This window comes from Monodon monoceros, unplaced genomic scaffold (assembly GCF_005190385.1).
Source record: "Monodon monoceros isolate NGI ecotype Baffin Bay Population unplaced genomic scaffold, NGI_Narwhal_1 Super_Scaffold_21, whole genome shotgun sequence".
NCBI lineage: Eukaryota > Metazoa > Chordata > Mammalia > Artiodactyla > Monodontidae > Monodon > Monodon monoceros.
In genome coordinates, this window is record NW_021703778.1 from 136922014 (window position 1) to 136948879 (window position 26866).

The 26866-nt window shown below is 39.6% G+C and overlaps 1 protein-coding gene across 4 annotated transcripts in view; it reads left to right on the forward strand.

The window, feature by feature from the left end:
- Positions 1-2270: 2270 nt before the first annotated feature.
- SYNE2 (spectrin repeat containing nuclear envelope protein 2) overlaps positions 2271-26866 on the forward strand; it is a 332333-nt gene continuing 307737 nt past the window's right edge. For 3 of the 4 annotated variants that reach the window (XM_029238377.1, XM_029238372.1, XM_029238375.1), the window contains exon 1: positions 2271-2360. The gene's annotated coding sequence lies outside the window, so the exon portion shown is untranslated. Of the gene's footprint in view, positions 2361-3628; positions 3915-26866 lie in introns of those variants that run through there. The other variant, XM_029238373.1, reaches the window with a different exon arrangement.

Here is a 26866-nt window from a genome sequence, read left to right on the forward strand (position 1 = left end):
ATAACTAAGAGACATAACATGACATCATACTATGTTACTGTACTATGTCTGTGTTTTGGTGCATGGGAGACTGTGGGCACAGCTGGGTTCATGGCAGCCCTTACTCTGCCAGTCAGAGATGTAAGTGTATGAGCCATCCCTTCACATGCCTAGTGTAGTATTTCAAAAGAACCAGGTGTGTCTCTGTTTGGCTTAGCATTACATTTTATTTTCATTTCAAAATGTGGAGGATCTGTTTCAGTTCTCCTGCCTTTAGTCTAATTTGTGAATTTAAAAGTAGGTATTAATATCCAAATTGGCATGGCTAGGAGACACCACAGGTAATTAAGAGGCTCTAATTGGGGACATCTGAAAACATTTGAGACACTTTATTCTGGACTCTTTTAAGTGCACTAGATACGATATGGAACAACAGTCCTTTCACTTTGAGGACTTGTAGCATAGATGCCTGGAATGGAACAATAATTAAGAAATTATCCATAACATCTTCTCCAGAGACTGTTGCCATGATGATTTGGGCATTTACTATAAAAGAAGCAACCCACATAAAATAGAAACAAATAGAATGAATAGAACAGAGAAGGAAAATAGCACACAATGCTTTGTAGAGAGCTTCACGAATCCTGGAGACCAGCTCCTCCCCAAAGTTGACCAGAAGGATCTCCTTGCTTTATAGACCTTTGTTGTGACCCAAGCCATTAATTATAATGTAAACCTAGGTAGTCCAAGAAGAGAAGTGATACTATCAGAAGGATTATCTTGGAATACAAGGAAGAGCAGTAGATTGGGAAGCTATTGACCATCAAGATAATGTGCTTTTAAAGAAAAGTTTATTTATTTTACTTATTTTTTTGGCTGCGTTGGGTCTTCATTGCTGCATGTGGGCTTTCTCTAGTTGTGGTGAGCAGGGGCTACTCTTCGTTGCGGTGCGCAGGCTTCTCATTGCGATGGCTTCTCTTGTTGCAGAGCACAGGCTCTAGGCACGCAGGCTTCAATAGTTGCGGCACGAGGGCTCAGTAGTTTGGCTCACGGGCTCTAGAGTGCAGGCTCAGTAGTTGCTGCTCCGCAGCATGTGCGATCTTCCTGGGATCGAACCTTGTCCCCTGCATTAGCAGGCGGATTCTTAACCACTGCGCCACCAGGGAAGTCCCTAATGTGCTTTTTAAACAACTTACTGGAATCATCCTGCTACGGAGGTACAGCTTTTTGAAATAATTGTCTCAAATTGTGGCTACAGTTTTTAGCTAGTTTTTTTCCATGAATGTATATTAACTGAATGCATTATCAAACCTCTTAATCTCTGCTCCTTACTATTTAGTTTGGGTCATAAGCACCAAATTTAAGTAATCCAGGCAAGATTCTCGAGCCATACAACACATATGAACTTGGACTTATAAAAAAATTAAACTTGATTGTGATACAAACTCAATAGAGAAATACTTTAAAGTCGCTGCTTCTTCATGTGATTGTAGTGAGTTGACACAATACCTTTCATTTAGGACCTCGAGTGCCTCCGTAATACTGTAATAGCAGCACAGGAGGTAAGCGGGAGTCAGTTGACAGCATCCTGAGCCCAAAGGCACTGAGTAATTTGCTGGAAAATCGAACTGGCCCTTGCAGTTTGGATTCCCGAGGATCTAGTTTCCACTGAGTTTCAGACCTAGAAGTTGTATATTGTGTTGTAAGATTGAGGCTGTTCCCCACTTCCCAGAGTCCAGGGGGCAGGAGGGACCCTGCATTCTTCATTACTAACAAGCGCCTCCCCTTCCCTCCAGGTGACACTGAGGTCTGGACCATGCGATAGGAAATACTGATCCAGATCTTAAAGGCCATCTAATTCCAATTTCTCATTTTACAAAGGGTTCACAAACGTTTACTGACTTGATCAAGGTCTGGTAGCTAATTCGCACATCTCCTCTCTTACCCGCACTTCCAAGACCCCGGAGTCCAAGAATGTTAGAGGAGTTTCTCGCTGAAATCGACCCGAAAAGCTTATTTGAGGGAGTTTGTTACATACCCCCCCCCACTCCCGGTGGTTAACCTGCATTCTGAGTTAGCATCTCCCTCAGACCATCTCTCATGTTCCAGAACAGGAAAGAAAGTTGCCAGCCCTGGGCTGCAGCAGGGCCTGCGGGGGGAGGCGGCTGCTCCGCCTCCAGCACTCGCGGGCGGGCTCGACACAGGCCGCCGAGCGGCGAGCGCGGGACTCGGCGGCTGGCGGCGGGCGGGGAAGGCGCGGGGCGTGGTTTGCAGCCTTCCGAGCGCCAAGGAGCGGAGCGCGCTCTGCTGAGCCCCGAGCCTTCCGCTGGACCTAAAAGGCGAGTGGGAGACCGAGCAAGAGGCGCGATCGAAGGAGCAAGGCGAGTGGGGCGCGCGACCCGGGCAGGCTCTAGCTCGCGCCCTCACCCCTCGCCGGGCCGGCAGCAGGGGAGCGCGGCGGCGGGGCCCCTGCACCCCGGTGCGCCCCGGAGAGAGCGGTCTGTGGCAAGGGAAGGAGAGCGGGAGGGAGGGGAAGGGGCGGGGGTGAAGGAGAGCAAGGTCCCCGAGCCGGGGGCGAGGGCGGCGGGAGACTGGACCCGGCCCACTGCGGGGGTCCGAGCCCGGCCACGGGAAACTTTGCCCGGGTGGGAAGAGCGGGGTGCGTTGAGGGCGCCGCAAACTTGTCAGCGGGCGGGGCGCTTCGGAGATTGGAGCGAGCGCCAGCGAGTGGCGTTTGTCTCTCCGGTTTCTTTGTGTCACCTCCGGTCCCTAGCCCGCCGGTCTGCCCGCCTGGGAAAGGGGCTGCGCCGGGGGCGCGGCCCCCATCCACCCGTCGCCAGCGTCGGGCCCAGGCCCCGGCGCTCGCGGTCCGCTGATTGTTTTCGCTCCTCGCGTCACGCCTGGGCGGGAAAGATTTTGAACGCCGCGTGAGCTAGAACGCGGAGAGCCGCGGCGCGGAGATTGCCAGACCGTGGGCGGCGCGAGGCTAGCCCCGGGTCTCAGAGGACCGGCGGGCGGGGCTCACCGGGCTGGAGAGCGCGAGCGGCCCCGGGGGCCCCGGCACGGTAGGAACCGCGGCGGCCGAGCGCCTCCTCGGCGGGGGCCGCTTGGACGGCTAGGATTATAATTCCATTTCGATTGCTTGGGGTCTTTGTTGTCTGAAATTGCCTTGAGGGTCTGACGGTAGCACCTTCTCCTTTTTGGGTTGTTTTTCTTCTGTTAAAAAAGAGCGAGGGGTGACTTATGTGGAATCTGCTGCTCCAAACAACATTAGCCACCTTATTTGATGGAGGTTGAGCAGTCCTGTGTAACCTTTGCTTTTGTGGACGCCTGTTATTTCCGAAAGTTATTATTTTATCCTCCCCTAGTGGAAGGGAGCGTCTGAGCCAGATGCTAGCAAGCACGATTGTGTACGTGCACCAGCAAGTCAGAGTCAAACCCAGGAGGTTCCTTCTAGCCGCTCAACACTTGTGCATCGTTTTTTTTTTAGTTTGTTTGATTTCAAACAACTTTCATCTGCTTTCCTAAAAGTTTCCAGAGCTCCGAAGAACTCCTTGCAGATATTACGTGGTTGTGCTAGGATAAGTCCGACCACTTTTAGGGTTGGGGTTACAGTTAAGCCCCCGAACCATACCTGGCCCGCTCACCACTGGGGTGCCCGCCCTTGAGCCATTGTAAACATCATCGGGTGGAGTGTTCACCTTTTAGGAGATGGAACATTTGGTGTGTTTTTATACTTTAAAGCACCACTCCTTCTTTAGTTACCTTCCCTTTCTGCAAAACTCTTGAGACTCTCTCGGGCTCTTCCTGAGATAATTACTGAGTGGCCTTAGCTGCGTCATCACGCCCCCCACCCCCGCAAGCACCCGAGGGAGAAGAGAACAGGTGCAATCCTCATTAAGTTTTTTCGTGGTGAAAACTCTGGAGATGTCAAAGTAAGTAAAAAGTGAAAATTCTTAGTTCTTTGTCCATATGTTTGAGTTAATGAGCTTTATTTGAAGCCAACAAAAATCAAAGTCAAATCAGTTGGGTCAGCTCAACCTTGTACATTAAGGTTGTTTCTTAAAAAAAATCTTATAAATTTACCCAGTTAGAAATTTACAAGCATTTCAGTGCATTAGTGCTAATTGTGTTTGCAGGATATTGCAGTATGTTTAGAGAACTGAGTCACAATGGGATTTTTCTAGGTTGTGCCCTCAGTAGCATAACTGAGAGTTTAATGTAAAGCTCAAAACTGGAATCAAGTCACGTCTTGATAAGTAAGGGAAAGTGTGAAAGGCAATTGATTCATTTGTCATTACTCATATGTTTTAAATATGGATTTTCAATAATTTCACAAAATTATTTTTTCATTTACTCAGATGAGCTCTTACCATATGCCAGCCACTGTGCTGGACTCCGGAGTTACAAATAATAATAATAACTATTTATGGAATACTTATTTTGTACCAGTAAATGCTTCACATAGGTTACCTCATTCATCTAATAAAAATTTGTTGAATGCTTACAATGTATTGTGCTAGGTGCTGGAGTTATAATAAAGCACAGGACAGCTGTTAGCTGTCTTAGCAAGTCAGGAAGATAGGCAGAACATAAAAGGCATTACTAAACTAATCATAGTTTTTAAAATGTAAATCAGATCACACCACTCGTCCTGCAGTGCAGTGTGTTGTAGGGTAGGAGGTGAGGAGAGGAGGGAGGCGTGGAAGATCAGCAGAGGAGATAGCATTGAGTCAGGAAAGAGCTTGATAGTGTGTGGATTGATTGGATCTGAGAGTAGGTCTTGTGGCTGAGCACTGTCAGCTGGAGGGAGAGAACAAAATGATGAGAGTGGTAATCAGGTGACAGATCATGCAGGGCCTCGTAGGGCAAAGTTTGGATATATTCACATTGAATCCTCATATATACCCTATTGGCCCTATTTTATAGTTTATAAAACTGAAGTAACTTTCTGAGTCTGCACAGTAGGTGAATGGCACAGCCTAGGATAGGAAGCCAGGCTCTCAGTCTCCACTTATATTTAACCAGTATGCCAGCATCAAAAGACAGTCCATATCCTGATGGACCTGTTTGTCTAGTGAAGACAAGCCATTGCAATACACACATGGTGGTGCTAGAAAAGATGTGTTCTAGGGGCTGTGGGAGGAGGAAAGCACCTAATTCTGCCTAGGAATGGGGCAGACCAAATTGGGAAAAATGAAAACATTTTTCCTTTTTTTCAGAATTATGAAATGTTTCAGATTAGCTATAATTCAGAAATAATCTTAATGTTAAATGCAATAGCCCATTCTTCAGGGCTTCACTGTGTGTTCTTGAGATCTCTCTCTCTTTTTTTTTTTTCTTACTTTCATATTTACCAATTACCTGAGTCATGTGTCCCCTTTCCTACTTTTACAAAATAAAGGATTGTGTCTGGAATACTGTAAAATCACTTATATTTAAAGCCTGTAATTCTTTGTGAAATTGCAGGTTAAGTTCTTTTTTGATTGTTTTTATCTTAAACTGTCTAGCCTTTCTCATTTTGTGTGATAATTTTATAAACAGCTTCATTGAATGTAATTGACATACAGTAAGCTGCATATTTTAGAGTGTTAAATTTGATGAGTTTTTGACTTATGTATAGATCTGTGAATCCATCTTTCCCTCTGGTCCCTCCCTACACCCTGCATCCTTCTTTCCCAAGCAACCAGTGGTAGCTCTGACCCTATGGATTATTTCATATTTTCAGAATTTTATATGACTGGTATCACATAGTATGTTCTCTTTTTTGTCTGGCTTCTTTCACTCAACATAATTATTTTGAGATTCATCTATGTTGTTGTGTGTATCAGTAGTTGATTCCTTTTTATTGCTAAGTGGTGTTCTATTGTATGGGTATACCCAAGTTCATTTATCCATTCACCCATGGATAGACGTTTGGTTTTTCCAAGTTTTTGGCTATTAAAAATAAAGCTGCTGTGAACATTATGTTGTCTTTGTATGGACACCTACTTTCTAGGAGCGGAATGGCTAGATCTATGGTAGGTGTATGTTTAACTTTTTAAAAAAAAAAAATTTATTTATTTATTTGGTTGCACCGGGTCTTAGTTGCGGCATGCAGGATCTTCGTCGCCACGTGTGGGATCTTTTAGTTGCGGCTTGTGAACTCTTAGTTGCGGCATGTGGGATCTAGTTCCCTGACCAGGGATCGAACCTGCGTCCCCTGCATTGGGAGCGTGAAGTCTTAGCCACTGGAACACCAGGTAAATCCCGTATGTTTAACTTTTAAAGAAATTCCTGGGCTTCCCTGGTGGCGCAGTGGTTGGGAGTCTGCCTGCCGATGCAGGGGACACGGGTTCGTGCCCCGGTCCGGGAGGATCCCACATGCTGCGGAGCGGCTGGGCCCGTTAGCCATGGCCGCTGAGCCTGCGCATCTGGAGCCTGTGCTCCTCAATGGGAGAGGCCACAACAGTGAGAGGCCCGTGTACTGCAAAAAAAAAAACCAAAACAAAACTCCCATACTTTCCCAAAGTGGTTGTATCATTTTACATTCCCAAATTAGTGCGTGAGGGTTCCAGTTGCTCTGCATCCTTGTCAACACTTGTTATGGTTAAGCTTTCATAGCCATTTTGTTAGATGTGTAGTGGTATCAATTTGCATTTCCCTGATGACCAATGATGTGCTTATTTACCATCCATATAATATCTTTTTTTGTTGTTGAAGTTTCTTTGCATTTTTTGCTCATTTTTAATTGGGTTAGTTACTTCCTTATTCAGTAACTGTTTTGAGAGTTTTTTTATATATTCTGGATACAAGTCCTTTATCAGATACATGATTTGCAAATATTTACGTTCAGTCTATTGCTCATCTTACATTCTCTTAACAGATCTTTGAAGAAGTTTTAAATCTTACTAAAGTCCAATATATCAATTTATTCTTTTATGGAGTATACTTTTGGTGTTATACCTAATAAATCTTTGCCTAACTCAAGGTCACAAAGATTTTTTTCCTTAGAGTTATAAAACTCATAGGAAAACTCTATAAAAGAATGTAAAACCATGAAGTCTTTCGTTTTACATTTAGGTCCATCTACTTTGAGTTAATTTTTGTTTATGGAGCCGGAATATGGGTTGAACTTTACCCTACTGCCACCAGGAACACTTAACATGTTTTGGAGATGAGATAATGTCTGGAGACAATGTGGTGAGGTGGGGTGGGTGGGCATTTGCTATTGGCATCTAGTGAGTCAAGGCCAGGGATGCTGCTAAAGATCCTACAATGAACAGGAGAGATTCTCTCAACAAAGAATCATTCAGCCGAAATGTCAGTAGTGTCAAGGTTGAGAAACCCTAGGCTAGAGGTTTATCAATTTTATTGACCTCGATGAATCAGCTCTTGGTTTCATTTATATTTTCTGTCTTCTGTTTAATTGATTTTTACTCTGATCCTTATTATTATTTTTTTTCTTCTACTTACTTTGAGTTTAATTTTACTCCTCTTATTCAAGTCACTGCGACCTTTTTTCTTTTCTGATATAGGTGTTTAGTTCTGTAAATTTCCTAAGTACAGTACTGCTTTAGGGAATTCTCACAAATTTAAATAGGGTGTGATTTCATTTTTATTCAGTTCAAAATGCTTAAAATTTTTTCTTTGGATTTATTGTTTGACCTTGAGTTACTTAGGAGTTTTTTTGTTTTGTTTTGTTTTGTTTTTTGCGGTACGCGGGCCTCTCACCATTGTGGCCTCTCCTGCTGCGGGGCAGAGGCTCCGGACGCGCAGGCTCAGCGGCCATGGCTCACAGGCCCACCGCTCCGCGGCATGTGGGATCTTCCCGGACCCGGGCACGAATCTGTGTCCTCTGCATTGGCAGGCGGACTGTCAACCACTGCACCACCAGGGAAGCCCTACTTAGGAGTTTATTACTTAGTTTCCAGACATTTGTGGATTTTCCAGGCCTCTTTCTGTTATTAATTTCTAAATTTAGTTTTCTTATTGTCAAAGAGCATAACTTATATGGCTCAAATTCTTTTATATTTACTGAGAGTTATTTTAAAGCCCAGAATATCATTAATTTTGGTAAATGTTTTGTGTGTGCTTGAAAAGACTGTGTATTCTAATTATACAATGTCAAGGGAACATACCATCAACAAGACATCACTGTTCATGTTAACCTTGATTACCTGGCTGAGGTAGTGCTTGTCAGGTTTCCCTCCTATAAAAAAGTTACTCTTTTCTCCCTGTTCTGTCCTTTGCTTTTTGAGTTGGAAGTCACTATGCGTAGCCCACATTTAAGGAGTGGAGAGTTATCCCTCTTCTCCTTGAAGGGTATTGCTTTTTTTACCCCACGTGACAATCTCTGACTTTTAATTCTGGTATTTCGGCCATTTCTATTTAAAATGATTATTGATTATGGTTCACTTTAAATGTATAATCTTGCAGTTTGTTTTCTGTTTTTCTCATCTGTTCTTTGTTTCCTTTTTTCTGTCTTTGATTGGATTAATTGAATTTTGGTCATTATAGTTTATATCCTTTTTTTTGCTTATTAGCACTCATTCTTTTTTTAATTTTTTAATTTTTATTTTTTAACATCTTTATTGGAGTATAATTGCTTAACAATGGTGTGTTAGTTTCTGCTGTATAACAAAGTGAATCAGCTACACGTATACATATATCCCCATATCTCCTCCCTCTTGCGTCTCCCTCCCACCCTCCCTATCCCACCCCTCTAGGTAGTCAAAAAGCACAGAGCTGATCTCCCTGTGCTATGCAGCTGCTTCCCACTAGCTATCTATTTTACATTTGGTAGTATATATAAGTCCATGTCACTCTCTCTTTTTTTTTTTTTTTTAATTTGGCTGCACCCCTTGGCTTCTGGGATCTTAGTTCCCTGACCAGGGTTTGAATCCATGCCCTCGGCAGTGAAACCACTGGACTACCAGGGAATTCCCTACCTGTCATTCTTTATTTTGTTATTTCAGTGTTTGCTTTAGGGTTTATAGTATACATCTTTAACTTATCACAGTTTAACTTCAAGTGTTATATTATACCACTTCAATGAAAGCCTTGTAATAATATATTTCCCATGTCTCTCTGCTTTGTGCTATTGTCATACATTTTACTTTTTGTCTGTGATAGACCCTACACTACATTATTATTTTTTGTTTGAGCAGTCAATTATTTTTTTAAGGGATCTAAATAACAAGAAAAAAATCATATATTGACCCATGGTTACGCAGGTTATATTCTTTGTTTTACTATTATTAAATGAAAATAAAGAAATCATACATATTGAGGTTATTGGATTCATATTTATGAATATATTCTAACTTGTAATTTTATTTATTTATTTTTTAAATTTATTTATTTTATTTATTTTATTTTTGACTGCGTTGGGTCTTCGTTGCTGCACGCGGGCTTTCTATAGTTGTGGTGAGTGGGGGCTACTCTTCGTTGTGGTGCGTGGGCTTCTCATTGCGGTGGCTTCTCTTGTTGTGAAGCACGGGCTCTAGGCGCGCGCGGGCTTCAGTAGTTGAGGCTCGCGGGCTCAGTAGTTGTGACACATGGGCTTAGTTGCTCTGTGGCATGTGGCATCTCCCTGGACAAGGGCTCGAACCCATGTCCTCTGCATTGGCAGGTGGATTCTAAACCACTGCGCCATCAGGGAAGCCCTAACTTGTAATTTTAGAATAAACATTAAAGAGGCAGTGAAATTTGGAAATCAGAGCATAGTTCATTTTTTTAAACTAAACCCACTGAATTGTCATTGAGCTGGTCATTGCTGTAATAGAAGGATACTTCAGGATACTGTGATGTATTACAAGATTCAGAGCACCTGGACTTGGAGAACTCTCCAGACAGGCACTGATGAGTGTGCTGTACTTCTTTTCTTTCCTTTGGGCAGCATTAGGAAAAGGGAAATGGATAGGCAGAAAGAGTCTGTCCTCCCATGCTGACATTTTCCAGACCCTGAGAAACTTTGATAGATGAGTGTGAAAGCACTTCTTTCTTTCAATGGTGTATGAGATGAAGAGCACTTGGTTATAGCTCCTCAGGTCAGAGTAACACATTTGACAAAGTGAGCCTCAAGCTTCTGCTTGTCAGTGTCCATATTTGACTGAAAACTCCAATCTGAGATGCAGTTCTAGAACTGGTCAAAATTTGCTATCTACTTGTTGCTTTGGTTCCAGCTGACTTTTAGTTTTCCTTTATCAATGAGTAGCTCCTTTCCATCTGGGTTATGTAAATGTGCTCCTATTCTGAATGTCAGTACATTGACAAACACTCAGCTATAAATGAGTGAGAAAACTTAACTCATCCAACAAATTAATTTACTTTGTAAATATTTATTCAATCTGGGCTCTGGCACATTGATGAAAATTTATGTCCCTTGCCCTTCGAAAGCTAACTGTCACATAAGAGAAGGCCCACAAGTAGAGAAGCATGTGTTCCAATGTGGTAATTGGTGGAATGGATATATGAACTGGGCAATGGGAGTAAGCCTCGAGCAGCGGTTCTCAAAGTGTGGTCCAGGAACCAGTAGCATCAAACCTACTGGTTCAGAAACCTAGAGGGTGGGGCCCAGCAATCTGTGTTTAACAAGTCTTCCAAGTGATTCTGATGCACGCTCAAGATTGTGAACCAGTGGCATAGAGGATTAGATGATCTCTGAGATTTTTTCCCCAGGTCCTAATTTCTACAAATATGGTTTAGAAATGTGATATTTACCCCGTTGTATTGTACCTTAAGAACTGTTTTAGCACGAATGAATTGGTATGTAAAACGTTAATGCTATGGGGGTAAAACAGGAATTCAAAATGGTAAAGATATGCCTGACACTGGGACAAAAGTAAATTAGATTTAAAAAAACTTTATTATGAAAAATTTTAAGTACATATTCAAAAGCAGAGATAATAGTGAAATGAACTCCTATGTAAACATTACCCAGTATCAATAGCTATCAAGTCCTGCCAATTTGGTTTTACCTATACCCTCACCTATCCCCCCTGTGCTGGGTTATTTTAAAGTAAATTCCACACATCATATCATTTCATCCATAAATAATTAGATTTTAAATTATTTGAGCTATTAAGTTGCTAGAAATGAATTTGAAACTGATTCACATATAGCCATTTCATGTTTCCATGTTAAATTATAGATAAAGTTTGTCTGGAGTTCATTTACACAAAACATGAGTAAAACAAAACAGTAGTGTGGGCAGGTGTATATATACTCCTATTAGTATAAAATCCATTAAAAATAAATATACTGGTTACAACAGTGAAAATATTTTATGTACTCTCATCATCATTATAGCAATATATACATTATATTTATAAATAGTATTCCAGAATAGTAAGAAAAAATATATCCATGTGCTACCAAAATTGAAATACTGTGCTTGAAGGGGAAACTTTAATTTGAAAGGCAAATTTTTAGGAAGGATGGTATCATAAAAAGGTTTTGCAGATTTCTAGGCAAATTTTTAATATATTTAAATTAAAATTTCTCATTTCGGCAGTTATGTTGCCTCATTTGGAAAGATAAAGGTAGTCAACGTTTAGGGATGAACAATACATCTTAAAAAATAAATCCACTTATCTTAATCTATATGCTACACACAGTCTTATCAAGGTTAGAGCTCAGGCTATAAGACAGTTCATGTTTGGAGAAAGGGGACAGAATTAACTTTCACAGACTTTTCACAAACAGGTAGAAAACTACCTGTTTTCTCCTACTGTAGCTTTGGAGTACAAGTTGTGATATCCTGAGGAAAAGCTGATAGTAATACGACTGAGCTCTTCGTGTTTGGCTGCTTTTGAATGATACATTAATTAATGGGTCGTACCGTAGGAGTTAGCTAATTTTCATTTAAAAATGCTAATTACTCAGAAGTAATTTTTATCTGAAGTGTAAGTTGCAACAAAATAAATAAAGCTGTTCAAGATTGTTCCCCATGCCCCCCAAATAAATTTTAAAAAACCCTACAACTCAAATGCACCTGAGCTGTTAGTACTAAGGTAGGTTATAGTCAATGTTTGATGGGATTGTTTGATAGAATAATGCATGCTAGAGCTTTTAGTTCAGAATTTTGAGCTAGTGATTCAGAAAGAGAAAAATAAAGAATTAACTATAAGTTCTGTTTATAAAGCAGTTAAAGGTGTGTCTTATTATCGTGCTAGTATGTTTACAAAGAAAATAGGTGACTAGCAGTCTCTTGTTTGACTATCTTTTGTAGTTACTCATTTGATGACACTGAGTAAAAATTTTTCCTCTGTTAATGGGACTTTGTTTAAAAGAAAGTATGTTACCTTTGTAGTCTCGGCACTTTTTTCATTTTAGGAAGCTCCAACTCAGTTGTGTAATAATTAATTTCATAAACAGTGTTTAGTCCAGAACTGATCATATTTCCTTCTGAGCCAGATGAAAAGGAACTCCCAAATGTTTATAATCACAGGTTGATGATTTGGTTCCAAGACTCTGTTGGTGATGGTTTCTGAGACTCGGAAGGTAAGCTTGCTTCTTTCATGAATCACCATGTTGTCTCGCAGTTGGCTATGTGTTTTCTTAGCAACAGCTGCTGATTTCAGGTTTGAGCTAGGAAAGTATGTTTTGAAATGATCCAACATATTCTTTCAGGTTATATATGCCTGTTAAACCTTATAAGCTTACTGATAATGTTGTATGTTCCACCGTGAAGGAATGATTTCATTCTCTTCCTGTCCCTGCCTTCCAAATCATTTTTCTTCTCTTTTTTTTTTTTTTCTTTTTAAGGGGGTTGAGGGTAGGTGTAAGAAAAGAGAAAAATAAAGGAACCTGGAAGACTGTGGACATGCTCATTTATGACTCTGGACTAGAGCAGAACCAAAAATGGCCTCCATGTGCTAATAGGATAAAATATAATTTACTGGAGTCTTGATCTTGAGTTATACTCTCAGGTGCATAAGTACTAAAGGACAAGTGGATTTTAGAAATGTCTGTGGTATAGTGTAATGGTTAGGATTGTAACTTCTGTAGTCAGATGGACCCTGATTCAAATCCTGGCTTTGCCATATACTAGCTGTGTCACTTTGGGCAAATTACAAACCTCTGGGTAGAGCTTCTTCAACTGTAAAACAAATGCCAAAATATGACTTATAGGAGTGTTATGAATATTACTGAGACAATACATGTAACGGGTAGTACAGTACCTGTAATCGAACATTGTAGAACACATAGTAATAAGTGCTAGTTATTATATTCAATTCAAGGGTGCAGTGAACAAGGGGCTAAGTGACAGGTGTTAGAGGGCAATCAGTAATGAATCAGACATGGCTCCCCTTCTGCAGGAACTGGGGGAAGATAACCTTGTAAACAAATCACTCTAATATGATCCAGAATGAAAGAAGTGCCACCTGAGGTGCTAGCAAAGTGCTGTGGTAATTAATGCCACCTTTGGGGAAGTTAGGGCTAGTTTTGTAGAGAACATTTGACGTTTTAGCTGGGCGTATAGCTGGGTCTAGAGTGTAGAATAGGGATTTCATGGGTGGAGAATGGAGGAGAGTAGATTGAGGGCTGAAGAATAACACTGAAGCACAGGGCTCATGGCAGGTTGTAGTGGGAGAGGTCTGGATAGATGCTTTGTGGTTAGATCTTGGGATGTTTTTTTCATGGAAGTGTTTGGACCATATTCTTCTTGTCAGTGGGAACACGCAGCGTGTGCTTGGTGTGATCTCTATTTCATAATAACATTCTGAAAGATGTAGTGGAGAGGCAGGGAGTCCAATTACAAGGATGTTTTCAGAAATCCAGGTGAGTGATGAAGAAATTCAGAGAACAGAGTCAGAGGGAATTAAAATGAGATGGAAGAGAGAGAATTCTAAATTAGGTGCAGAAAAGAATATTGGTGCCATTACTTGCCATTACTTGCGAGAGAGATACCACAGGGAGAAAGTGTGGGAGAAAACCGATGGTCTGGTGATGGGGTGGGCTAATGGGTCTTTTTTTTTTAATCGAACTAATAGTTGATTTACAGTGTCATGTTAGTTTCAGGGGTACAGCACAGTGATTCAGTTTTTTAAATACACACACACACACATACACACACACACACACGCGGACATAACATACATATACACACATACATATATATATTCCTTTCCAGATTCTTTTCCCTTATAAGTTATTACAAAATATTGAGTATAGTTTCCTGTGCTATACGGTAGGTCCTTGTTAGTTATCTATTTTATATATAGTAGTGTGTATATGTTAATCCCAACATCCTAGTATATCCGTCCCCCCCCTTCCCCTTTGGTAACCATAAGTTTGATTTTTTCTATGTCTGTGAGTCTCCTTCTGTTTTGTAAATAAGTTCATTTGTATTATTTTTTTTTTTTTAGATTCCACATATAAGTGATATCATATGATATTTGTCTTTGTCTGGCTTACTTCACTTAGTATGATAATCTCTAGGTCCATTCATGTTGCTGCAAATGGCGTTATTTCATTCTTTTTATGAGTAATATTCCATTATATATAATCTATATATTATATATTATATGTATATGTACCACATCTTCTTTATCCATTATGTCCTTCTTTGTCTCTTGTATCAGTCTTTATTTTAAAGTCTGCTAATGGGTCTTTTGAGCTCAAAGGTTAGTGGACATCTAGCTGGCAGTTGGAAATTTAGTTCTGAAAGAAGGAAGCTAACATTTATTATGCACCTACTATGTCTCAGGTTTTATGCTAAGCATCTTCACAAATCATTATTGGAAACAAATAGTATTTTTATTGATGAAGAAATAGAAGCTGAGAAGAGGCCTGATATTATTTAAATATCTACCCTAATTTCAAAGCATTTCTCACTTTTATTGTTCTCTTCAAGCTCTTGGGAGCAAGTGGAGAGCTGGGGCTAGGAAGAATGAGTGAGTGGGTATGGAAGGCAGTGGGCTGCCCTCTGTGGCACTTTTCATCATTTCTTCATTCAGGCTGTCATTACATCTTCTTTACCACAAGGAGAGAATCTCCTTGTAATTGGGCGGTTAGTATTTGTTACCTGAAGAATGTTGAGGGAGTTTCATAATGAACCTTATTTCTCAAGTTCTGATATTCCTTTCCTTTTAGAACTACTTGAAGATTGAAGTACTCCAAGATTTTTTTTTTTTCTCTTGCTTCTGATGAAATGGAAAAGTTTGGCTACGAGTGGGTTTTAACTTTATAAAATGAGCCTTGTTGTAGTTGGATTGGAGAGGACGAGCAGGGCAGAGAGAATGGTGCTCTTTTCCTTAATGTTATCCCCTTCGAAATGTGTAGTCCTGAGGTCAAGCTCATGAATGCAGATGAAAATTAAGTCTGGGAAGACTTTGAGCATGTCTTAAAATCTTTTTTTTTAATTACGAAAATCCAACTACACACATACAACACACAGATATTAAAAAGCAAAAGCCTGTCCTCATATTATTTCCACTTTCCACTTCTGTTGCCTCTGTCCCTAGAGATAATCACTGTGGACAATTCTATGTTTATCCCATTTGAATGTTTACAAACGTTTGGAACCTTGGCAGTAATTGGGCAAAATAGCTAGATTTTAAGCTTTTTCCTTTTCACCCAGATATTTGGTTTTAGGGTTTATTATTGAAGTTTCATAAATACAGGTTCTTCTTTTTAGACTGTGTTCTGAGAGCCCTGTAAACATCAAATGTAACTTATGTTAAATGCTGTTGGATCACCTTTCAAATCAGTGACATACCTAGGATTAGAATTTAGAGACCTTGAGCTTCTCATTTGTTGCTAAACCAGTTCTGTTAGTTAATTTATTACACAAACTTGCCAGTTAACTGCAACAGTGGACAAAAAACAGGTTTCATCTTATTATTTATTTATTTTAAAGAGAAGAAAGCGCAGAATGTGAATTTAAACTAACATAGGCCCATTTTAGTAACTATATTAATCTGTTAACTACTTCATATGTTGAAGTGTTCAGACTATATGTGTTCTGGTAAATTTCTCTATAAAATCGTGCAATAAGTTAGTCAATTCAATATATCTTGCCTGTTAGGAACTTTAAGGACATGGAGTTCAGAGCCTGCACACTGTGTTCAAGCAGGAGTTGCCAGTAACTTGCTGTGTGGTCTCAGGGAAGTTACTCAACTTCCCTGTTTCCCTAAATGGGGTAGATAGTGTCTGTCTTGTGAGGATTAAAGGGATGGTGCATGTAAAATATTCGGCACAAATTACAAACTAAATAAATATTAACTATACTTATTACTGTTTTATCATTATTATCAAATAGAGGACCTACAATTTTGTTCATCCAGGTAAGCAGAATTTACCTGCGTCTTACTCTCAAGCTACAACAAAGGAGACATCACTATATTTCACTTTTATTGCACTGTAGATGTCAGAAGGAATGTGCAAATATTGAGGTATGCATTTTAAGCAGATACAGATCTCAGTACCCCTCTTAGTCAGCTTCTTAACTAAATAAGTTGGAGGAGCTTCAACCAAAGGACCACACAGAGATTTTCTTTTGTCTTTGTGGTCCTACTTCTCAAGATTCTTCATGGGTTCTAGTTTTGGTTCTACTCAGGAAAATATTGTAAAATGCATAAGACATTTTCTTGAGAGTGTTCAAATTGTTCACCAATGGGGAGATAACTACTTAGGTGTATTCCTTTTTGAGGATGTTTTATATTATATGAGTTTTGGGGGCTGGGGATGGGTCAGAGATCTTTCCATGGGGAAGGCTTTGAGAGAAGGAAAAAATATTTCTTAGAAATCTCAAAACTGTAATCTGAAATTCCGTGGAAAGAAAACTTAAGAGTTTTGTAATCTGAGTTACTGGAGTTAAGGGGTCAGAAGGATTATTTATGTTTTAGGAAGTTTTTCTTCACAGGGAGGTGTATAACTTCTAAATATTTCAATGACCTAGTATATATACTGAAGAAAAAGTAATTTTAGAAGTGGGCAGATATAGGCTTTTTTTTTTTTAAAGCCAGACAAGTTTCTAATGGAGTCGCTGTGCATGTTACAAGTAACAACAAAGATAATTTTGTATACACAGAAGTACATTCTGTTCTTTCCCTGAGATGATGTGACCTCTTATCAGATCGTAAATTGTGCCCACAGAACTGGGAACTGTATCTTTAGGATAAACTAAGAAACAAATAATTCTGGTTGTTTCTCTTCAGGTGAGAAACTTCTGCCATGTTTAGAAATGAAATGGAAACTAGCTTGCAAACTCTGTAGCAAGTCACAAGGGAAGCCTGGGAGAAGGGATGATTTCACAGTTTGAGGTTCTACTACTTCAGAGCTCAAATCCCTTTTTCAGATACCCTGTATTTCCATAGTTGCTTGATTCAACATCTTTAAAACAAATGAATACCTGTTGAAGAGTGGCACTGCTGGCTGGCACCCTAGAAAAAACAGCTTCCAAATCACACAACAGTTAATTTTTCAGCTGTTTTTTCTCATCTACTTTCCCACTAACCAGTCAGAATGCTAAGATTTCAAGGTGAGGTAAGACTGGGTGTCTAGTATTTAGTTAGAACTCCCCACTTACCAATGCAGTAATGGATGGTTCCTTGGAAGTAAAGAGTTAAAGAGAAACAGAAACTCAAAAAGGACTGAAAGGAGCTCTAATTTGGGGAAGATTTGAATTAGAAAAAATTTCTCTAGAACAATTTCCTTAAAATTATGGTATGAAAACCCTAATCTAAAGTAATGAGAAGAAATGTCATTTACTTTGTAAGTCATAGCACTTTCTAAACCAACTTCTATGTACCACAGTCTGTGAGCTACATATTAAAATCTACAGTGATTTACTGAGTGACCTAAGGATTTGCTAGTTTGCTTTGTGTGCCGTACAAATCTTGGTAAACTAGTCAAAGTTGGATTGTAGGGAATAGAGGGGAACTCTTCTCTAAAACGAGTCCTGAGGGTGTGAGAGAAATAATGGAGAGATCGTAAGTTGAGTAAGAGCAGTATCTTACTCAACTTATCTAAGATACCAACGATGAATTCAAATCCTGGGTTTGTCCCAGACAGTTTTATGTCCTTGAATAAATCACTAATGATAACGATCTCAGTTTCTCCACCTCAGGAGTATCATGATTATATAAAACAGCCTATAAGCACAACTAAATACAAAACATGTTTTGTCTTGGGTCATTTAAACTGTCCCCGCCCCTTTACTGATATTCTTTGGGCTGCTCTCCTAAACACAGCCAGCCAGCTCTCAAAGGTCTGCCATCATCACAAAGGATGACGAAGGAGAGAGTGTGGTGGAATTAAAGGCCATTCCTGGGATGGCCTTTAATTAAAGGCCATTAAAATGTGTGTGTGCTATCCATAGTGAGTCAATAAGTCTTGTCTCATGTATGATTTGTACACTTGAACAGTGAGAGAAGTGATGGGTCGTTATTAGAGTCCAGAGAGTTCAACACCCATCATGTTGAATTTAATTCAGAATTTTAGACCTGAATGATACCTGAATCCTCTTATTTCACAGATGACAAACCAAGATTCAGGGATGGCAAGGTACAGTTGGTAATTGGCAGAACAAGGAGTAAAAATGCTACCTCCAGATTACTGGCTCAAAGCTCCTGCTGTCATAGATGTGTGTGTGTGTGTGTGTGTGTGTGTTTAAAGTATTATGCATTATTTAAAACCTATGAAAAGGCATAAATCAGCATTCCCTTAAGTCCTTACATGCTTTGGCATGATACTTAAGAAACAAATTGTTCCTAACATGGTCGTGACCCCTTCTTCCACAGAGGTAGCAGCTGTCCTGAATTTGGTGTTTATCATTCAAATGCATTTCTTTACAGTTTTGTTGCATATGAATGTTAATTTTCAAAGTATTTAGCAACCTGGTAGTGTGTAGGCACTGCCACTCATAATGGATGCTGGCAACACATCCAGCCATGCCAAAGTATATTAGCTGAATATCAGACCCATCGTGGACCCCCACTAAGCAATATTTTTAAGAGTGTACATAGTTAGTACCATCCTGTATGCATTCTTCTACAAATTGCTTTTTTCCTTCAACTTTATATTTGTGAGATGCATTCATACTGACATGTGTAATCTCATTATTCATTTTCAGTGTTTAATATTCTAATGTATGAATATGTCACAGCTTATTTATTCAATTATTTTTGGATAATTAGGGTTTTTTGTTTTTTGTTTTTTTTTATGCCCTCTCACCTGTTCAGGTGTTTTGCTTATTTTCTTGTTAGGTTGTTTGTCTTTTCCTTATTGATTTGTGAGTATATTATTTTTGTATTTTTTTTGGAAACTAGTATTTAATACTCATTAACATCTGTACTTATATAAGCCACATAAAACCTATCATAGCTTTGTCTTTCCATAGGTGTTCACATTTGGAAAGGGTCTTTCAGTATCCCCGAATCAAGTTCACGTCAAGTACACCAGTGACATCACCTGTGACTGTAGACATGGACATGTTCCATTATTTAGAATGGGTTTGACATAGTCTTAACATTCTTGATTGTGAAAATGGACTTAATTTCCCTATATTTACATGGTCCTGTAGGTGAAAGGGTTGACCTCATTGTAACTCTAAAGTGTGGGAGGAAAGCCTTTATGGGAAATTATAAAGTTCTTTTTTTCTTTATTAAATCAAAAGCAGGAAAATGGGTGGTGCCCTTGCCTCCTTAGTGAACCCCAAATGGCCACAGCATATAAAGGAAACTATAAAGTGAATGGAAGGACTGAGGCCATTGCTCAGGAAGTTCTTCCAGGAACTTTCACTATTTAAACTCTCTGGGTTGTTAGATAACCAACAAGGACCTACTGTATAGCACAGGGAACTCTGCTTAATACTTGGTAGTAACTTAAATGGGAAAAGAATTTGAAAAAGAATAGATACATGTACTGAATCACTTTGCTGTACACCTGAAACGAACACAACATTGTTACTCAACTCCACTCCAATATAAAATAAAAATAATAAAAAAAAAGAACTATCTGGGTGGTTCATGATTTTGGTTCCCTCCCCTTTTTTATCCCCAGTGCGCAGGAACTTGACAGAGGTACATGTTTGGCTGTTTGTTCTTTTGTTGGCTACTTGTATCTGCTTTCTAGAAGGCTATTGTTTTCAAGGATCTTAAACACCAGGATTAGGACAGTTAAACCTTTCACAGGCTTGAAGTGTAATCTTCCTATTGGTTTTGTTTTCCTGGCTTCTTTGCTTCCTTCTCTCTCTTCCTTGTTTCTTTCTACTTACAAATTACTGCATTCGTTAGATAGCCATCCTTCAGAGCATCCAATGTTTTGTTCATTTAAATTTTTTTAACCTTCTTTTTGTTGTACAAAAGGACAAAAACATTTAAAAATACTTTTAGTACTGGAGGTTGCCTTTTCCTGGAGCATCGCTTCCGCCTCCCCTCCCCCCCCCAATCCCCCAGCAACCCCGCCTCTGCCCTCCCCCTCTCCACTGCCTCACTCCCACCCTCCTGGCTCTGTAGGTCTCTTTTGTTGTTGGGAGCTAACAAAGTACTGTAATTTGCTGGATATTGTGGATGGAGGATAGGCCAAGGGCTCCCGGGAAGAATTTCTGTAACCTGCCTGAGCTCCCTTCTCTTAAAAATTGCTGATTAACTAGTCTCTTCTGTCCTGGGAACAGCCAGAACTTTAAGAGTGTTGTTCAAAAGAAACATTTTTATTTTTAGAGGCATAAAGAGACAAAACTATGGACTTTAAGTGTGCAATCCCAAAGCAAAAACAAAAACCTTGCTGAAAAATTAGCAATATATTAAACATTTTGAAAACAAGCTGCATTTTTCTTTCAGCTTTCTGTATTTTTAGTCGAAATTAATATTACCACAGGTGTTCTTAAATTCTCCTTTTCTTTGCATGTTTTGCCATATAAAATTCATTTAATGATGTAGAAGATTAAAAATCGTCAAAGGAGAAAAGTGTTTAAAGAAATTTTGTTGTGCAGAGGACATGCAGTTAAAACTAGCAGACAAGCAGAGTTCTCAGAGATGGTGTCATCCAAATTAATTTTAACTTCATCATCACATGAGTAAAGAGAACCCTTTCAGTCTTTGATTTTTAAATAATCCTGATTTCATTTTTGGGGGTAGTTTTTACTTTATGAGTCCTAGTTTCTAGTTATAATGTAGCATGTGATGTAGATAAAAGTGGAAGATGGGGCTAGCAGCACTGACTTTCCCACAGGATCTTTGTGAGCAGAACCCCAAATCCTTTACAGATTCAAAGGTCTATTTAAAGGTTCGCAATAACAATGACAGCATTTTAGGGCTGTCTTCCAACCCTATCACTTCCTTCTTCTAAGGGGAAGTCGAGCTTGGGGTGGAGGAGGTGCACTGGTGTTACTGGACCGGCTCACTCAAGCTGTCGCCTGCCTTTTTGGAATCACAGACCTTGATGGGACGTTGCACAATGGGACTGGTGAAGTGAAAGTCCTTTGATTGATTTAGACTAACAGAATAGAAAAAAGCATTGGGTGAGTTAAGAAATACTCATTAATAGTGCCCGGAATGTGGAGGGAAAAAAAACCTCACCTTTTTAAAATTGAAGTATAGTTGATTTACAGTGTCGTGTTAGTTTCAGGTGTACAGCACAGTGATTCAGATATATATTCTTTTCCCTTATAGGTTATTATAAAATGTTGAATATAGTTCCCTGTGCTATAGTTCCCTGTAAGTCCTTGTTGGTTATCTATTTTATATATAGTAGTGTGTAGATGTTAATCCCAACCTCCTAATTTATCCCTCCCCCCCTTCCCCTTTGGTCACCATAAGTTTGTTTTCTGTGTCTGAACTTCACATCTTAAAAAATAACAAATAAAACTTTCAAAATGTAAATATTTACAGTACTTTTTTTTTTTTTTTTTTTCTGTCTTGGCATGAATCTTTAGGCCGGTGTATTTGAGGGACTAGGGCTAACAGTGTGTCACCATGGTGATTCTTGGCTGCTGAGGTGGAAGAGCTGGCCGATGCCCTCTCCAGGGTCCCGAAGCCCCCAGACCATGCCAGAAACTTCAGGATGGAAGAGGATCTCTGGCCAAAGTGCCTGTTGCAAGGGGTGTATCTTAGAAGATCCCTCTGTTTAACTTTGTTGTGCTCTAGGGAGGTCTGTAGACTGGGGTCGTCCCAGTGATTCTGGTTTAAACTGTGATGGACCCGAGGGTCCTACCTTTTTCCTGAGCTGATCACAGGAATTTGCTATAGATTGACCTTAGAAAGCTAAAGTGTCTCAGTTTTTGAATACTCTTTCTTCCTTCTCTCCGGTGGGACTTCATAAGGTGATTCACACATAGGGGCCTCTACCTCCAAATTCTCCCAGTGTGGATACCTCTTGGGTAGACCCTGAGCTCCTAAGGACTTGAAATAGATCAAGGCCTGACCGCATTCAAATCTCTGGGGTGGTTCCAGCAGCCCCCCACCCCCCACCCCCACCCCCGCTTTAAAAAAATTTTATTTATTTATTTATTTTTGGCTGCATTGGGTCGTAGGTGCGGCATGTGGGATCTTCTGTTGCAGTGTGTGGGCTTCTCTCTAGTTGTTCCTTTTGACTGCTTTGGTAATCATCTTATGTTCAGAGAAACTAAGATAATACAGAGACTTGTTCAAGGCCTCCCAGTGAGTGAGTGAAGACAGAAGGAGTCAGAACCACTGCCCTTGGATGCCCAGTTTGTTACTTAGTCCAACAAACCTGTTTTTGAGGATTAACATCCACTCAGAGCCAGAAATAGACCAATTGAGACCAAAGTCAATTTTGACCATTGGTCTCTAAGGATAAAAGGATGAAGGATATATCAGTTTGTTGGACAATTGATTCTCCCTTAGGATAAGAGAAAAACAAAACCAAAATTGTCAGTCATTGAAAATGGCACAGTAAATTATGTTTGGGTTTGGAAAGCTTCCAGTCCTATAAATACATTATGGGAAGCCCTCAGGGAGAGAAAAAAGGCACTTTATGGCTGTTTTCATATATAAAAATAGCAGGTCCATGCTACTTGAAGAAAAAAGTGGGAAGTATATAACTTAGAATGTTAGTCAAAATAGGAACTATGATTCATGACCAAAACTTCACTTTTTAAGTTTATTACCACTCATTGCCAAGGACTGGTAAGTTTAGAAACAATAGGTCAAAAGTTTGGCAGGAAGGTTTTGGGGAACGATTTGTACAAACAGGAGGTTTCTGAGAGTTTCCATTTTTCCTGCTGCATGGCAGTTGACTTGGTTACCTACATTCATATTTTGCCTTAATAGAGGTTAAGGAAACCATGGAAATAGAAAGAAGAACCATCTCCATGTTTTAATATTGCGATTGAAATAGAATTGCAGAATGCTTTGGAAGACCTACGCTGGTGTAAAGTGTCACGGCTCTCATTTTCTAGCTGATCATGGTGTTTTTAAAAGCCACTAAGTGTTTGGGATCAAAGAGGCACATTTTATATTTCAGAATGAATGTGTCTATGTTTTTCTGTGTATGTATTCATTTGCTTTATTATTCTGAGTTTACCTCTTTTTTCCTGTGTTTCCTTGACCATGCCACTTGTGGCTGTCTGTCTCAAGGTGTGGCTTTCTGCATTTTACAGGCTGGACCATTTGAATTGGTACCACATAGGTGGTGAGTGGGTGGGTGAACGTGAAATGGCACATGTGGGAGCTTGAATGTGACTCTGTGCCCCGCCGGGCCGGCATGTCTAGATCTCGTTGGTCTGAGCCTGATACATCCACATCACCGGATTGGGCCTAAAACCCCAGTAACAGGCCTGCTGTGGGGACAGTATACACCCTTACCTTGGGGTGGAGGGCGGTGAGGTTGTGGGGATTGGTTGGTTGTCTAGACAAGTTGGTTAATATATAGCTTATATTTGGGGCCACACAGGAATCAAGATAATGATTTGCTGACATCCATTCTTCCTAGATTTCAGGCATTTCATTTTCTGCTGCTGAAGCTTTTTTTTAAAAGCAGCAATCAAATTTTAGGCATAACCCTAAATATCTGACCCAATCCACTAAATAATGCGGTTTGCTTCATGCTCTCAGTACATGTTGTTGGTTCTTTTAACCATATGAAAGAACCCAGATCCTTGAGAAATCTTCTTCTTTTACATTAGGGACAGAAGGAATTCATGGATGTGAAGATGATAATATGCAGATTGTAACTGAACCCTTGCATTTTGGGATAATAAACCTAAGGGGGGAAAAAAGCGCGCCTTTTCTCTATAGCTAAGGGTCACAGGGCATGGAGGATTCTGTTACATCCAGGAAGAAAGGAAGTCCCTTCAGGCTGGAGTGTTTGAGAGCCTTCCAAGAAAACTTTGGGTCTTTGCTTATATAGGAATAATAAAATTGGGAAAAGAATGATCTTACTGTCTATCAAGGGAAGGAATGTACATAGGAGAAGTCTGTTCTGTACCTGAAAGATGCTAAGGAATTTAAAGAGTCATATTGCCTCATGAACTAAGAAGACAATAATGGGAAAAACTGCGGTAAGGTTAATTTGTCTCAATAAAAGATACTGAGAAGCCTCCCTTCATGCAAGTTTTATCAGAAGGTTAATTTTAAAATCGTTTTCTTGTTGCAAATATGTCTTCCCCACCAGGCAGAGAAAGGAGACCCAACATGTCTAAAAATGAACTCCTCTAGTTGAGAGGCCACCTGCTGGAGTCAGCCCCAGGGAATGCTGACTGTGGGCAGAGGAAGGAGACAGGCAGACCCCAGAGATCCAGGCCACAAATCTGCGGGGAGATCTGGCAGAGCCCACAAAGGGTCTTCATCCCCTGAATTCTGACAGTTGCCATAAATAATCTGTTGTCTTTCATTTCTTCCAAGAAAGCCTCCCCAGGGGGTTAGTGTATCCTAGAAAGGAAGCTGGGAGGGTGGAGAAGCCAATTTGACATAGGCTGTTAATTGTGTGCAGAGAGAAAAGAGAGAGTGATAATATGTAACTCCCCAGAGAAATCAAGGGGCTTCCAAAGTTCATCTAACAAGGACTGCGACAAAGGAGGAGATTTAAATGTGTTCCGATAAATAGGCAAGAGTAGACAAAAATACTTGTGTTTTCCCTTCAGTACGCCACAGATAACATATTTTACAAATACCACAAGATGAAGTTCTTCAGTTAGTCTGGAAAAGCACTGCAGCGGAATTCAACAAACTGGTAAAGGTTATCGTGGGGATTCTTAGGTTTGTAGTACCAACCAGTGATAAACATCGTAGGGGCACTGGGAAGATGTAGGTTTACTATTATTGTTCTTATTAACCACAAATCACATTCTTAAGGGAATATTTTCTTTTCTGCTTATTTCTTATTTTATAGATAATAACCTAAATTTTAGGTATTTTATTTCAGTTGGTGGAAGTGTTTTGGCAGAAGTTGATTTTAAGTGGTTTTTCAAGAAATGGCATGAGTTACATATTTTTCATTTAGAAGATGAGGTAGCAATAATGCTTAAATGTTTTGAATGAGAATTCCATAAGTTACATCACTAACAACAATTTTCATTTTTGCACTTTACCTTTTCAGTCTTTGCCCACATGAATATGTATTTATATATTGACATTCCTATCGAACATAAACATTATATTCTGTTTATCTTACTTAGTATTTTCTTGTTTAGTATTTTCCATAGACTTTTAAATGATTGGTTTTGTTTTGATTAAAAACTTTTTTTTTCCAGGTTGATGTATCAGATTTTGCAAAGCATTCCAATGTTAATTGAGAATGTATATGTCTACTTATCTATATATGTCTAATTAATTGCTTCTTGGGATAAATTCCCAGGAGTGGGACTATTGAGCATTTTTATGTTTCAAGCTACATACCACCATATTAATTTCCCAAATGGTTACTGTGTATATAGTGTAGCATATATCTTCTTTGTCTACCAGGGAAGGTGAACATTTTTACATATGTTTGTTTAGTATTTTCCTCTTAGGTGAATTATCTGTTCATATGTGTCAGAACTTGGTTTGTTTTTTAGAGGAAACCTTTTACATCTTCTAATTACCTATGAAGCTGTTCACATGGTTGTTTCTTGTCTTCAGTTACTTTGTGGGATGTTGCTATAGACGAATAACTTGATTCTTTGCGTCAGAGATATAACACAGATTAATTTCCTTAAAGAAATGCAAAAAGTCAGAATTAATTACTCTCTCAAAGTCTGAATTAATCTACCACATCAGGGAGCCTGTTGTTGCATTTTGTGCACATGTCCAGTGGTTAAGATACTACGTATTCACACCACTCGAGGAAACACAAGCTTCTCAAGCCTTAGTGCTCTGGGCTTGCAGAAGCCATTAGAACAAAAGCACAATTGCTGATGTTCATCATTGGAAGCTGTAATGTACTTCTGAGTGGCTAGCCAGAGAAACTACTGTCGAACTGTGGAAACTGTTAGCCATATATGAATTTCATTGCTTTTTAAAGTAGTATCTGAGAGGAAGAGTTTAAAATCCAAGCATTTCACTGAAGGGAGATAATAAAGCCTACAGTCCTGCTGCAGTTTATAGTTTCTTGATCATGTTTATATTAATTATTTCATTAGAGCCTTCTAGCAAACTCTGTGAGGTAGGCAGGGCCCTGGGCCCCTATGTTACAGCAGAGGAATTGGAAGCTCAGAGAGCATCAGGTGACTGCTTGTGGTCATGGCAAGGGTATGCGGCAGAGCCAGCATGAGAAGAGGTAGTTCTTTTTGCACCCTGAAAAATGTCATCTTGAATAATGTACTCCTTAGGATGAATTTCTTGAGGAGCTAGATAAAGTGCCATACATGGTTGTAATTAGAGCCAAGTACAGTAATTAATAATGATGATTTTAAGTCACCAAAGAAAACTTAAATCATACTCCAGATATTATATTTAGTGGGTCAGGGAATTTCCATCACTGTTGATTAAAAACAAATGTTGATGTTATTAAAAGAGTG